The sequence below is a fragment of the Delphinapterus leucas genome, chromosome 8 (genome assembly GCF_059928025.1).
Source record: "Delphinapterus leucas isolate spDelLeu-1000000601 "Yukka" chromosome 8, BTC_Dleu_Yukka2, whole genome shotgun sequence".
Lineage (NCBI taxonomy): Eukaryota > Metazoa > Chordata > Mammalia > Artiodactyla > Monodontidae > Delphinapterus > Delphinapterus leucas.
The window spans coordinates 57,998,865-58,014,664 of record NC_143136.1 but is presented as its reverse complement, the minus strand read 5'-3'; the positions used below and the strand labels follow the sequence as shown (position 1 = coordinate 58,014,664).

General features: G+C 39.7%; 1 protein-coding gene across 4 annotated transcripts in view; it reads right to left on the bottom strand.

Annotated features, from left to right (window-relative positions):
* ATF2 (activating transcription factor 2) overlaps positions 1 to 15,800 on the bottom strand; it is a 79,728-nt gene extending 63,928 nt beyond the window's left edge. The window contains exons 1-3 of one of the 4 annotated variants that reach the window (XM_089916640.1): positions 15,636 to 15,800; positions 6,968 to 7,068; positions 4,947 to 5,000 (exon numbers count right to left, since the gene is read on the bottom strand). The gene's annotated coding sequence lies outside the window, so the exon portion shown is untranslated. The remainder of the gene's footprint in view (positions 1 to 4,946; positions 5,001 to 6,967; positions 7,069 to 15,635) is intronic. The other 3 variants (XM_089916639.1, XM_022570080.2, XM_089916641.1) reach the window with 3 other exon arrangements.

Sequence of the window (15,800 nt, the reverse complement as noted above, 5' to 3'; positions counted from 1 at the left end):
GTCAAAGCACCTTGGCACATAAATGATGAGAGTTCTTCTGGGAGGATTAACAAAGAGATAGCATTTTTAAGCTAACTAACTGAATCTCAAGCCTCTAAATCGAGGCTTATCTCCCTTTTACATCAAGGGTGGAAATATGCTCCTAGGAAAGCATGGGAAGGAGGCTTTGTTCAACTATAAACTCAGAGAAGACGATGACTGCAGATAGCGAACTGTTACTATACCACACCACTCTCTGGCAAGCATCCACAACCTATACTGGTAGGAAAATCACTGTCATGAAGAATACACAGAAGGGTTCTAGGCAAGATTTAAAAGAAGCCAGTTTCTTTGGTTTCTCTAATCTCTCTCTTAACTCTTCTTCTAACATTCCTTCATCTTCCCTACCCTAATGATTTAGTGCCAAAGTTCCCCCTTTTGTCTTTCAACCAACAAATATTTGAGTATCTACTTTGTGCTTTGCACTATGCTACATGCTAGGGATGCAGTGGTGAATTAAATAGATTCTGCCCTCAAGAAGCTTCCAGGGTTGTGAAGGAACTTATGCTAGCTAATCAAGCATCCAGCTCAGACTCCTCTTTCCAGTTTCTAAGACAATTCCACATATAAACACGTGTATGTTCCTCATATTTTCTCTATTTCATTGCTATAGGCATTTTATTTTAGAACTCCAAACTTGGTTAAAGGTATATTTTAAATTTTGTTATAACATAGCCATAGAACTATTCACCACTAGGTATCCCACATAAATGATCAATCTTACATAATTCTAAAAAACCTTTAAAACTCAAGTTTAATTGGGGTTCAGAAAGAGGTCATTGTTATTTCTGGATAATATGAACTAGATTATGCTTACTGAATTAAGATGTTGTAAGGAACTTTAAATTTGCTCCCAGAAAAAATACAGAAGAAAAAAAAAAGCCACCCAAAATACTATCATTCAGAGATAACTACTGTCTAACATTCCAGAGTACATATTCAGTCTTATTAATGTATAAAGATAAATAAAGAATTTTTAATTGTAAAAAGAGCATTATAACTTCCTTTAAAACACAATTATCTAAATTCTGCCACATCATCAAATATTAGATGTCATTTTAATGGCTATATAGTATTCCACAATACAGATATGACATATTTATAACTAATTCTTTACCACTGGATTTTTATCATCAGTGAATACCTTTGAGGACAAATCTTTGCGTAACATCCACATGAGGTAAAGAATAGGGATGGCACCAGCCCAGGATAGGATATCAGGGCCCAAGCAGGAAGATGTCTACTTGATGAGGAGGAGGGGGTCTGGTGGCAACAGGTAATTCATTACATATACATGCAGGTATTAATTGAATAAGTGAATTTATCAAGGATATAGTAGATGAAGGTAAATTCACACTACAGGTGAAGGTAATTACACAGAATAAACCCTGGTACTGGATGAGATTTGGAGATATTCATGTGCACTCACGACTTTCAATATAAATATACAGATATAGAAATACAGATGATAATATGTGTATATACATGCATATATATTCAAATACTTCCCTAGCTGTGTCACTGAAAAGGCCTGGGAGCACTGATACCCAATAGCAATAAGCCCTCCAGACCTCGATGTCAAAATACTATTCTCCACCAAAAGGAACCTGGGATCCTTGAAGAATTGGCTGATTCCGAGGCTAAAGCAGGAATAATACAGGATGGGCCTTGAATACCTTCTGCAAGAAAGTAAAGAAGGACTTATGGATTTAGCCAGAAAGTGGCCAAATCTCAGACAATTTGAGATTCAAAATAAATGATAGTAATAGATCATACTGTGAATAAAATAGGATTCCAATAATCTGATATAAAACACACCAATGTAGAAATGAAAATTTGATAAGACAAGATGTTTACATCCTCTCAAAGTATCTCCCTATAAAATACATTTTAATTACTAAAGGCAAAACAGTAATATACAGTACAAAAGCCTGGCAAATATCACTTTACTCAAGTGATCCAAGTTAACAACACTAAACATAAGAAAAATCAACATCAATATCATTGCAACCCTTCGGTTGCAATGAGGAGGACACAGCATCACTTTCATAATAGTCATGCCAAAGGTACATAACCTGAGTCTAATCATGAAGAAACATTACAGAACACCAAATTGAGGTAAACTCCTCAAATAACTGGGCCATAATCTTCAAAAGTGTCCAAGTCGTCAAAGTCAAGGAAAGATCGAGGAACTGCTTCAGATTGAAAAAGACCAATGAGACATGATAACTAACTGCAATATGAGATTCTAGACTGAATCCTTTTGCTATAAAGGACAGACATTATTGGAATAACTGGCAAAACTTAAATGTAATCTGCAGATTAGATGGTAGCAATATTTCAAAGTTAATTTCTTGATTTTCATGGTTGTATTATGGTTTTGGAGGAGAGTGTTGTATTGTAGAAAGTAAAGTATTTGGGCGAATGGGACATCATGCTAGCAACTTACTCTTAAAAGGTTCTGGACTAAAAAACTTAAAAATAAAAAAGGAAAAACTTACAGAGGGAGGGACTTCCCTGGTGGCGCAGTGGTTAAGAATCCGCCTGCCAATGCAGGGAACACGGGTTCGAGCCCTGGTCTGGGAAGATCCCACATGCCACGCAGCAACTAAGCCCGTGCGCCACAACTACTGAGCCTGCACTCTAGAGCCCGCGAGCCACAACTACTGAGCCCGTGTGCCACAACTACTGAAGCCCACGTGCATAGAGCCCATGCTCCGCAACAAGAGAAGCCACCGTACTGAGAAGCCCGTGCACCGCATCGAAGAGTAGCCCCCGCTCGCCACAACTAGAGAAAGCCTGCGCGCAGCAACGAAGACCCAATGCAGCCAAAAAATAAATTAATTAAAAAAAATAACTTACAGAATGAATTTAAATTATATATAAATAACATGCACTGTAATAATTCAATATATAACCACTATATAATTAGTATCATGTAGTTTTTAGCAGTAGTTTTGAGAAAAATACTAAAACACACAGATTCTCTAACAATTCTCTGCTTGCTTCCAGTTTATAACCTTCATGTTATGAGATGTCAAAGAACATGGACTTCCCTGTGGTTAAGTCCAGTGGTTAAGACTCTGTGCTCCCAATGCAGGGGGCACGGGTTCAATCCCTGGTCAGGGAACTAGGATCCTGTATACCTCACCACACGGCCAAAAAAAAAAAAAAGAGAGAGAGATGTCAAAGAACAGAAAAACTATGTTCTGTACTGAAAAGTTAAGAGCAAACTTAGTAGAACAATTTCTGTATCTGAATAAAGACTCAAAGGGTAGTGTTAGACAATTATTTGTCCTATAGGTAACTCCTTTGTTTAAAATCTGAAATGTGAGTTAAACCTATTAAGCAAAATAGACAATCCTTTAGGCTGTAGTATCACTATTCCCATGCCATTTTGAATTATATCATTCAAATGATGCAGCTGATAAAAATGTGTGCTTTTCTTACATCTCACCAAAAACAAGTAAGCAAGAAACCAATTCACTTCACAGAAAACAGTGTGAGTCAAGTGGGAGCAGGACATTCCTAAGATACTGCTGGTCTCCCCCGAAGGGGACAGCCAAGCCCTGTCTGTCTTGGGTGTTGACAATGTGGACAAAAATGTCCAAAGGTATGATAGGATCTATCCTCTGCCTCTCTCCATGTTCCTGACCAAGAAACAAAGGACTTGTGACTCTCAAAAATATTTGGAAGAAAATTTCTCCCCATCTCCACTATCCACTCATTCAGTCTCCCAAATAGGAGGAGAAATAACTTGGTGAACTTGAGAAAAGGGTTATTATGGATATGTAACTTAGGGCCCTCTTGGCTCCTGAGTTCATTTCTCACAGAAATATATGGGAAACACTACAGTCCTTCACTACATGGCTGGGTAAACATCTAATCTATAGACTTCCCTAACCCTCTGGGGTGGGGCATCCACTGTCTTTACACTTGGGGTAAAAGTTCATTTCAGGCTTAGGTCCAAAACATGTTCTCCAGTCCAGACCTATCAGCAATAAAGCTGGTATCTATTTTTATTCTTTTAAAATTTTTAACATATAAATCATTTTTGGACAAAAACACATGCCCCTGGTAAAAATCAAACAGTACAAAAGGATATACAGTATAAAGTAAGTCTCCTTCCTTTTTTCCCACCCCTGACCTCAGTCCCAATTTCCAAAGATAACCACTCTTGCCAGTTACTATGTATTTTTCCAGAGATAATCCATGTATTTACAAGTATATTATATATGTGTATATCACATTTTTATACAAATTGTGGCATACTATACATGCTGTTATGAATTTTGCTTTTTCATTTAACAATATATTACAGCTGGTATTTTGATCCCCCCATCCACCAAAAAAAAGAAAATAGTGTGAGTAAATGAATCTTTGAAAATAGGGGTGGGGGAAATGAAACAATTTCTGGTGACTAATTTCAGAAATCACTAGAGTCTAAAATGTGAATTTGATTGATCTTCTAGTTAGTTATAGAACTACAAATGCTGTAACCTCTTACATTTAAAGCATGTACTCAAGTTTCAAAGCAGATTTTTAAAATATGGATATTACTAAATGTTACACACAATGTACAGAATTCCCAAACATTTCTAATACAAATAATTTATTTTATGAAATTTATTTGGAAGACATTTGACTATTTTGTACCCGATACTACATTAAGAATAAGAAAGATGGTCCCTGACCTCAAAATCAGATTAGTAAGGAAAACAAATAAGTGAAAATAGTAATACTAATTCAGTGATATACATATAATAATAGATATACACAAGCGCTATGGGAACATAGGGGAGTAAAGGGTATACTGGAACTGGTCATCTCTCCTCCGCAGCCATAATCCCCTCTTAGAGCCAGACTGCCAGCAAAGGGCAATCCTGTATTTCCATGGCCTGACATACCTGTTTCAGGTGAACCAGAGGAGACACCTGAACAGTCAAGCCATCAGATTACCTCTTCAGGAAACGTGTAAAAAGAAAAAAAATATAATAATAAATCAGCCAAACAGAGGTATACACTAGACATTCAAAATCATACTCAGGACTGGCAGACATTTTCTGCCATGTTCATACTGATAAGAAATTAATAAGGGACTTCGCTGGTGGCACAGTGGTTAAAAATCTGCCTGCCAATGCAGGGGACGCGGGTTCAATCCCTGGTCCAGGAAGATCCCACTGCCGCGGAGCAACTAAGCCCGTGAACCGCATCTACTGAGCCTGCACTCTAGAGCCCGTGAGCCACAACTACTGAAGCCTGCAAACCTAGAGCCCGTGCTCCGCAACAAGAGAAGCCACCACAATGAGAAGCCTGCGCACCGCAACGAAGAGTAGCCCCCGCTCAACACAACTAGAGAAAGCCCGCGCCCAGCAACAAAGACCCAATGCAGCCAAAAGTAAATACATTAATTAATTTTAAAAAATTAATGAAAGCCAGAATGGAGTAGGCACAGAAAAACAGGGACGAGAAACCATGTAGCCAAGATGAAGGAAAGAAGTTTCTGCAATGCCTGACTGTGCTTTCTGTGATTGGGTCATGTGAGAATCTTCTGTATCCTGATTATGAGCTTTTTTTTTAGGTTGAATTTATCTGATTTTCTACCCCCTAACTTAGTACCTAGCCAACCCTGAAGAGAGGGTCTGTGAAGGGTACTGAAGGAAGTAATGCCTCAGCTTAGTCTTCTCAAAGAAATAAGAGATGATGTTTTGGGCAGAGCAGACAGCATGCAGAAGCACAGTAAAGCATAGTACTCTGAAGGATCTCTAAGAACTTCTGATGGCTAAAGCATGGGATATATGATTGAAGGGAAGAGAGGTGAGGCCAGAGAAGGAAACATATCTCTAAGGGCCTTTAATACCCCAGTAAGGAGTCTGAAGTCCAACCTCACTCCCCCATCCCACCCGCACCCTGAGGTTATAAACTATGGTCCTGCACCAAAATGTTGAGCTAAGGAAGTTTTTCCATTTTTTAAATCGTCAGTGGGTAGGGAAGAAGAAGCAACAGAGACTATATGTGACCCCCATAAAGCCTAAAAATATCTGCCTCTTTAAAGAAAAAGTTTGCTTAATCTTGCTGTAAAAAATGGAAAGATTTTAAATAGGTGAATTAGATAATCAAAGGGGCATTTTTGCAACATCTCTAATGGAAGTGTGGAGGATGGATTGGTGAGAGTAACACTATGCATAAGAAAACCAGTACACGTTAATACTAGATTCAGGAAAGAGAATGATGGTTTATGCTCAAGCAGTGCCAGTCAAAATGAGAGGAAAGGACAAGTTACGGAAAAAAATGTTCTTATGATAAGGCCTCTAATCCTTAACACTGTCTGCAGACCCTTGCGTGGACTGACCTCTGCCACCCACCCCAGTCTTAATGATACCTTGATCTCTTGGCTGTAGTTAGGCAGCTCCCTCTCTCAGCCTAGAGTGCTCTTACTTCCCACTCATCTGTTCCTTTCTTAGTTAATACCACTCACCTCTGATCTTCCTCCAGCCACTATCCCCCTACCCTGAAATTCGTATGTCTCATTTACTTATTCAGTCAATAAATATTTATCGAGCACATGCAAGAGGGTAGGAGTTAATCCTTACAAAATCCTAGGAGAGTTGGGACTTTCATATTGGAACTCTTCGCTACAGAGGGCTCCCTAGTCAGACAAGTTTAGGACCCTCTGAGTTAAACAAAATTACATACTTTTATGTAGTCTTCAGTGTGCTTTTACATGCTGATATGCACTGTAGCTCCAAAAGGATATTTCCAAATTTGCTGAACCTTAGGAATTTCTTTTACTAAACATTATCAATATGGTAAGACAACTAGCATTCTGAGGATTACCGTATGGAAACACCTCTTGAACTTAATAATATTTGAGAGACAATCACAAAATAAAAGACCACTTTTGCAGCAAAAGCTTAAAATTTCTTACCTGTCTAGCTGGTGGGCCATGAGCTTTATTTACTCTTCTGCCAGGAATCCCTCAACTCCAATCAAGTAAGCAGTGCTTCTCAAGTTTCCATCTAAGTATCCCTAGGGCAAAGGAGAGGCAGAAAAGAGCAGAGTCATTACTCTGCAAAATCTAAATAACTCCAGAAACTTCCCTGGTGGCGCAGTGGTTAAGAATCCGCCAGCCAATGCAGGGGACACGGGCTCGATCCCTGGTCTGGGAAGATCCCACATGCGGTGGAGCAACTAAGCCCGGGTGCCACAACTACTGAGCCCGCCTGCTGCAACTACTGAAACTCACGCGCCTAGAGCCCGTGCTCTGCAACGAGAGAAGCCACGGCAATGAGAAGCCCACGCACTGCAATGAACACAACCAGAGAAAGCCCACACGCAGCAACGAAGACCCAACACAGCCAAAAATAAATAAATAAATTTAAATAAATAACTCCACTACAAAAATTTGTAAATGTTTGTTATATTTTAAAATGCATGTGTATTTTGCCTTCTATTCCATTATTTTTTAGTATAAAAATTAAGGTTCCCTGCAAATCTTTAATGCTCCAGGAAGATGTTTACCTTGTGGCCTCCCAAAACTCCTGGCACACTGCCACCTATCAGATGTGTAACAGTTTCAAAGATGGAAGCATGGCAATGGAATCTTGGTGAAAAGGGAAAAATAAAACTTTTTAATATAACAGAAGGAAGAGGTAGTCACAGCTGATCCACGAAACAGCAGCGCTGAATCTTGAGCGTCAAAATTCTTAAGAGTGAAGGTTAATGGCTCTTCTTGTGCCAGTGTGCTTCACACAACTGTTTATGTGCTTCTTATTTGGAAATGACATTTTTATGCCTGTATCAGTTAGGATTAGGTTCAGCTGTGAGTGAGAAAACTCAAAATAACAATGGCTTAAATGAGTCAGAAGTTTATTTCTCTCACAAGAACACAGGCAGTCCAGAACCATGATCATTGGGAACCCAGGCTCCTTCTGTCTTGTTGTTCTTCCATCCTCAACATGTGGCGTCCCCTTCACAGTTTAAAATAACTGCTCAAGGTCTAGCCATCACATCAATGGCAGGAAGAAAAATGGTGAGATGAGAGATAGCTTCCCTTTAAGGATACTTTTCAGAAATCTTACAGGAAACTTCTATTCTGGCCAGAACTTAAATCACATGGCCATAGCTAGCAAGGAAGCTGAGAAATACATTCTTTATTTCACCACATGCTTAGAAAAAAAAAAACTGGAGCATCTACAATAAGGAAAAAGAAGAGAATGAATATTGGTGGACAATTAGTTGTTTCTGTCATCATATGCAGCTCATTCTAAAATGTAAGATGGTTGGATACCTTGTAGAGATGTCTTATCAGTCCACTGAAGGGAGCTTTCAAAGGCAGAAACTCCTGCCAGTGGCCAAGGAGCAAGACCAATGTTAATAAGGACTTCTCTAAATATGCAAGACCAATCTGTAGGTGACAGAGGAAGAAGGAAAACTATCTGAAGACCAGAGTAACAATATAAGAGTAAAGCAACAACCTAAATAGTTGTAGTTTAGGAGGATAAACTCACTAGGCAGTCCACAAAACTTAGGAATGATTACATGGGACCGTTAGGTAAGTAATGGAGTGCCTAAGGTGAGATTGGGTAAGAACTTGGCAGAAAGTTCAGTTACCAATTGCATTAGGAAAAGGCAGCTATCCCAGGAGCAAGATGTTTAAGGGAAAGTTGACCTTCCCTTACCTGAGGGCTGAGCTCCCATGCATGAGGGCCAAGTATGAACTTGGAGATTTCCTTATTGCACAGACTGTCGAAAAGAAGAGTTGCACTTTACCTTGAGTAAGGTTGGCCAGAACAGCCTTAATATGTTTAAAACTTTTGATGCAAATATCAAAAGCTTTAAGGACTCTCATTTCAAAATCGGTAACGAAACTGTTCTATACACAGACTGTTCCTTAAAGGAAAAGGGACCAGAACAGGGTATTTAGCTAGACAAATGTAAATTTGGGACTATGAATGGAGCAGCAATTCAAAGGACAAATGGCTCTGTGGGATAACTGTACTTACTACTGAAAATAATCCACATATAAGTGGATCCATGCAGTTCAAACCCATGTTGTTTAAGGATCAACTGTACTTATAAAAGAATGGTGTCAGTATCTTGAAAAGCCAGAAATTACATTTTTTTAACTATCTAAACTTATGAAGAAATATTTTAGGAATCAACTTAGAAATGTGCAAGAGTACATAGTTTATCAAATTTCTTTTCAGGAGTATATATATGAGTGTACTAGGCAGAATGGCCCCCCAAAGATGTCCACACCCCAATCCCTGGAACTTATGAATAGGTTATGTTACATAGCAAAATGGACTTTGCAGATGTAAAAATCATCACAGATTCTAAAATAGGAAGATTATCCTGGGTTATCCAGATGGCCAATCTAATCACATGAGCCAGTAAGAGTGAAGAACTTTCTCTGTCAGAGGGCTTTTGGCAGTAGCAGAAGTCAGAGATAAGCATGAGAGAGACTTTACCTGCCATTACTGGAGGGGGCAGCACTGAAAGCATTTCAACTTCTATGAGTGAAGACTAGCCCTGGCTGACAGAAAGGAAAGAGGGACCTCAGTCTTAAAACTGTATGCAGTCAACAGTCCAAATGAACTGGGAAATGGATTCTTCCTCAGAGACTCCAAAAAGAAAGAAAGAATGCAGCTCTGCTAACATACTGATTTTGGCTTTGTAAGACCCTATGTAGTGGGCCCAGCTGAGCCCACCTGGACTTCTGACAAACAAAAACTATGAGATAAATTTGGGTTGTTTTATGATGCAAAGTATGTAGTGATTTGTGAAACAGGAATAGAAAATAAAGTAAGCAAAAATGCTAATGTACTCAGGAGGACAGGCTTGTAGCCCAAGGAACCGCATAGATTCAGAGTTTTCTCTGTGCTCTAATTTCCTTCTCATATCTTGGTAAGTGCCACAAAATGCCAAGAAATGATCCTAGAGCTCACACTAGGAAGAGCAATATGGTCATAATGACGAACTTAAACCTAAGAAGTTGAAAACCTGTAGCTATAAGCCAGTAGGAATTCATTCCCCTTTGAGTTTCTAAATTAGGAAAAATTTAAATGGTATGATTTCACCTCCTATCCTCTCCAGGAAGAAAAAATATACTAGTTTCAGGATTGTCAAAAATAATAATTGAGGGCTTCCCTGGTGGCGCAGTGGTTGAGAGTCCGCCTGCTGATGCAGAGGGCGCGGGTTCATGCCCCGGTCGGGGAGGATCCCACATGCCGCGGAGCGGCTGGGCCCGTGAGCCATGGCCGCTGAGCCTGCGTGTCCGGAGCCTGTGCTCTGCAACAGGAGAGGCCACAACAGTGAGGGGCCCACGTACCCCACACACACACACACACACACACACACACACAAATAATAATAACAGAAAACAATACTGTATATGTAAAATATATCAAGTACAGTGCATGGCACTCATATAGTATCTATTCAGTTTATTAGAAGTTTTACTGTATTTTGACTTTAAATGTACATTTTCCTAATACTTAATCTAAATCTTACTACCTTCTTTATTTTTAAAGCCAGAAGCTGAGCACTACATAGTTTAACTTTTAGACAGAAGATTTTTACATTAATCTTTAACCCATGAATTTGATGTTATCCCATAAGGTTATTTGGTATATAGTGTTTTACTTCATCAATGTAAGAAAGTGAGAAAAATGTAAGTTCCGCTTTAATGAGGAAAGCAGCAGTTTTTAATTGTTCGCTACTCACAGGAGACACGACAGATGTTCTTCATACATATCACAACTCCCAAGAATATACCAAAGTTTTGATGAAATTCCTCAAAGTTGATGGGATACATGAAGAGCATCACAGACTTTTCTCAATACTGTATTCATGAAAGTACATTATGAGTGCAGTTGGCCCTCCAGATTCAACAAACCTCAGATCAAAAATATTTGGGGGGGGCGGGGGGCTTCCCTGGTGGCACAGTGGTTGAGAGTCCTGCGCTCTGCAACGGGAGAGGCCGCAGCGTTGAGGCCCGCGTACCGCAAAAAAAAAAAAAAAAAAAAAAAATATATATATATATATATATATATATTTGGGGGGAAGAAATTCCAAAAAGTTCCAAAAAGCAAATCTTGTATTTGCCTCCTGCCTGGCAACTATTTACAAAGCATTTACATTGTATTAGGTATCATAAGTAATGTAGAGATGATTTAAAGAATACGGGAGGATGTGCTTAGGTTATATGCAAATACAGTGCCATTTTATATAAGGGACTTGAGCATCAACAGATTTTGGTATCTGCAGTGGATCCTGGAACCGAACCCCACAGATACCAAGGGATGACTGTATGTGAATAGTGAAATCAGCCCAATATCTCAAAATATTATTTAATAATATCAGTAGTCCAATTTTTAAGTCAAACTTCATTTTTTCAAGTGAGTCTTGATTATTCCCAGACCTTTAATTCCTAGGTGAATTAAGGTAAGCAAGTTCTTGTTTTATAGTTTAAAATTACAACAGAACAACATTAGAAATATATAAATACAAAGAATTTACAGATTAATGGTTATGAATATGAACAGTGCTAATGAAAGTTTTTACTAATAACATCATTTTAGATTTGGTAATCATATCAGCTATACAAAACAGTGTCCATAGCATTAATTTTGCTCAAGGTAGATGTATAAAATGTACCTATTGATCATTGCTTTTCCTCACTAAAAACTTATCTTTGTAAAAGTAATATAGAAACTCACAGCTCACCAAGAATTACAATAATTCAAAATCACCGCTTAGGAGTGCATCAATAATTCCTCATTATGAAGAGGGCACAAATAAGATACAGATTATGTACAATTCCCATTACAACACTAGTAAGCTTACCTTCCCCCACACCATGCAAAGTACATCAAAATTCAGGTAAATGAAAGAAAGATTACCTCAGAAGTAACCCTCAATCCAACATCCACACTTCAACGATCATTAAAACCTATCTTACAATGATAAAAGATACTAGTGACTCTCAACACCATGACTGAGAAATGATGCTATACTTATATTAAATAATTAGTAAAGAAATCAAAAGAACAAACATTAAAAGTATGATGTTTTAATTTAATCATCTCTTCCACTATAGAGAGGAAGAAATGAAAGGTCTCACAGAAATGTTTATAGTGGGATTGGTGGAGCAGAAGAAAATGACAACTGGAATGCATGCAAATCACAGTATCATGACTTTACCATCTCAAAATGTGGATATGCTATACTGCACGAGCTTTATATAGAAAAAGTCTCACTTGGGAAGAAGGGATGTATATGGAACAAAAACTACAAGCTATTCTCTCACATGGATTTATGAAAATTCTGAGGTAGTATTATAAGTTCCACCACAAATTGTAAGTTCCCAGGGAAAACTCAACATTATTGCCAAAGCTACCAAATAGATGACTGCTGTACTGTCTTCAAGCCACACCACATGCATGCCTGTTGGGGTTGTGATGGATTATTATTATTTTTGAATGAACTTTAACAATTATAATTACCATACCATATACTGAGTACTCATTAAGTTCCTGACACTGTTTCAAGCATTGTATATACGTTAAATATTTGAATGTTCACAACAAAACTATGAGTTAAGTATTATCTTTAAAGATAAGGAAACTGAGGCACAGAGAAGTTATATGATTTGCCCAAGGTGACCCAGATAATAAGTGGTAGACTCATGACAACCTGATTAGTAACTACCCTACGACATTGATTATATACTTACAATGAGCCAGAAGATAATACTGAGGAAACAAAAACACAGTCAATTTGGCTGTAACATACACATTCCTTATTTGAAGGGTTACCTATATGGAATGTCATTATGAAGTTTAATAATTCACAAATGTATAGTTCAGAAAGAAGCTCTTATATTAAAACAAACTAGCATAAGACATCCAATGTGTAAACTATGTAAAACTGCAGAAAATTTAAGGATTATTGCTACTTGGACGTCAAAAGTTTCAGTAATCTTTAAGAGAAATAAAATCAGTGAAATGACAGAAAATATGAAATATACATATCTGTCCCAGCACACAGATCACTGGCAGACAAATAACTACAGACTGATATAGTCAACTAAATAAAACTTCTAAATAATGTCACTTACATTAATAATTCCTGGGCTTCCCTGGTGGCGCAGTGGTTGAGAGTCCGCCTGCCGTTGCAGGGGACGCGGGTTCGTGCCTGGGTCCAGGAGGATCCCACATGCCGCGGAGCGGCTGGGCCCGTGAGCCATGGCCGCTGAGCCTGCGCATCCGGAGCCTGTGCTCCGCAACAGGAGAGGCCACAACGGTGAGAGGCCCGCGTACCGCGCAAAAAAAAATAATAATAATTCCTAGCTAAGTAATCCTACTTTTTTTAATAAGCGCAACTCCAAAGTTGGTAAAATTATGACAAAGTTGATGCGGTAACATTCTGATGACAGTGTAAACTTGCTCAACTCTTTGGGGAGGCAAAAATTTGGCAACTGTAGAAACATTTATATCCTTTGACCTAGAATCTCATTTGAGATTGGTATCTACAGAAATAATTCAAAATAAAAGATCTATGCACAGAGACGCTTAATTCAATGTTAAAACAGGCAGAAACTGAAAGTTATTTTCCTGTTGGACCTTTAAAATTGAGGCAATTTTAGGAACTTCGCTGGTGGCACAGTGGTTAAGAATCTGCCTGCCAATGCACGGGACACGGGTTCAAGCCCTGGTCTGAGAAGATCTCACATGCCGGGGAGCAACTAATTCCATGTGTCACAACTACTGAGCCCACGTACCACAACTACTGAAGCCCGCGCGCCTAGAGCCCGTGCTCCGCAACAAGTGAAGCCACCTCAATGAGAAGCCCGCGCCCCGCAAAGAAGAGTAGCGCCCGCTCTCTCCAGCAACCAGAGAAAGCCCACGTGCAGCAAGGAAGACCCAACGCAGCCAAAAATAAATAAACAAACAAATCAATAAAAAACAAACACCTATGTTCTAAATTACCACAATATTATAGTTTAAATAATTAAAAACTTAATGGCAGTAGCATCCTCTCAGAACAAGATTAAACATGTCTTAGGAAAGCAGCATACACAGCACTGTAAATCTGGAATATTCTTACAAACTATTTTACAAAGATTAGGATTCAATTATCAATGACCTTAAAGACCCATGAACTTTTTTGTTTCTTGATCTGAAGAAGGGCATCTCTATTTTTGAACACACTTTACAACGATGTTCCTACAGTTTTGAAAACAGTGTTTACAGTGGATTTTTCAAGTCACTGTAACAAATTTAAATTTAATTACAAAATATCATTGCTATTGCATTTGTCTTTCAGGGCACTTAACCCTACTGGGATGACTTTTTAACAAGCTTCTCACCTTCACAGTTTTGGTACAACAGACCAAGCATATAGGCTTTCCGATTATGCCTAGAAAAACTATTACTGACAGTGGTTATAAATTTCTTCAGATAGGACAAAAAACGTGCTCAGAGGAACAGTTTTTGTTCTGATTTCAAATATACACATTAAATTTATTTACTGTTACTATCTCCAAAATTTTAAAATCCTAAGAAATTGTAACTTTCACATAATAATTTACAGATTAGTCAACAGGCCTAAGGTCCATCAGGAGTAACCCCTTTTACTCCATCATATTCACAATAGTTTTGCTCTTGGCCTGACCAGTTTTAAAACTCTTCATTAAACAAAGACAATTTTATACCACTTAAAGGCACAAAAATAGTCCCCATCTCTTCCGTCCTCTGCCTCCTTCTAGCGTCAGTTCAACCAGCGAACACAGAAAACACACTCTCGGCCCTGGTCCCCAGGATATCAATTTAAAAAAAGCACAGGTGATTTCCCTACAGAACGTTTGCAGTCCACCCAGGAAGGTTAAAAAAAAAAAAAGGGGTAAAATACCAGAATCAATCTGCACCCGCACCTCAGCCCCGCCCCATCTGAAAAAGTGGGGGGTGGTGGGAGTGTGAAGGGGCAGAAAGGACAGAAAAGGCCGAGACTTCCAGTTCCCAGGTTCTGCATACCATTTGTTCCATCAGCTCCCACCGCAGCCAGAGACCCTGACCCTGTTTTCTGCCGCGCCTCCTGATCCTCCCCCTCGCCACCATCACATACAGTTCCCAACCACTGAGTGGGGAGACCACAGCCGGCCCTCTTCCTGTTCAACCCAAGGACTGAAGGGGGCTCTCCTTGCACCCTCGGCAAATCCGACGTGTGCCCCAGGGATCTCCAAACTGACCAGACAAGGGAACGATATAGCAGGGGGAGGGGTCTAAGAGGAGCCGTTATTCCTTTTTCCTCCTCGTCAGGAAAGCGCGCGAGCGGGGAGGGGTCGGAACAACAAATGCCAGTTATCTAACGGTCCGGCCTGTTCGGCCGGGCTCCCGAAGCCAACGCCGCGCGGGCCGCTAAAGCTGCAGCACAGCCACAGCCGCCCCGAGGGCTAGGCACTGGCAGGAGCGCCCGAGGTGATGGGAAGCGGGGGGTGGGGACTATGGTGAGCGACGTCGCCATGTTAGTGCCTTCTTTCTCTGTATCCCTACAGTCTCCAGTCCTGCGGCCCTCTCCTCATCACTACTCACCTTTCCAGGTCACTAGTTCATGCTTCTTTCGGTCGCTGGGGAGACCCGAGCTCAGCGGTGTTTACAAACCACCCCTGGAGGAAAGGACTGAACCGCACTTTAAAGGCCACGGGCTCCCACAGGCTTCCGTCCTCTCTCGCGAGATCGGACTGACAACCCTTCTCT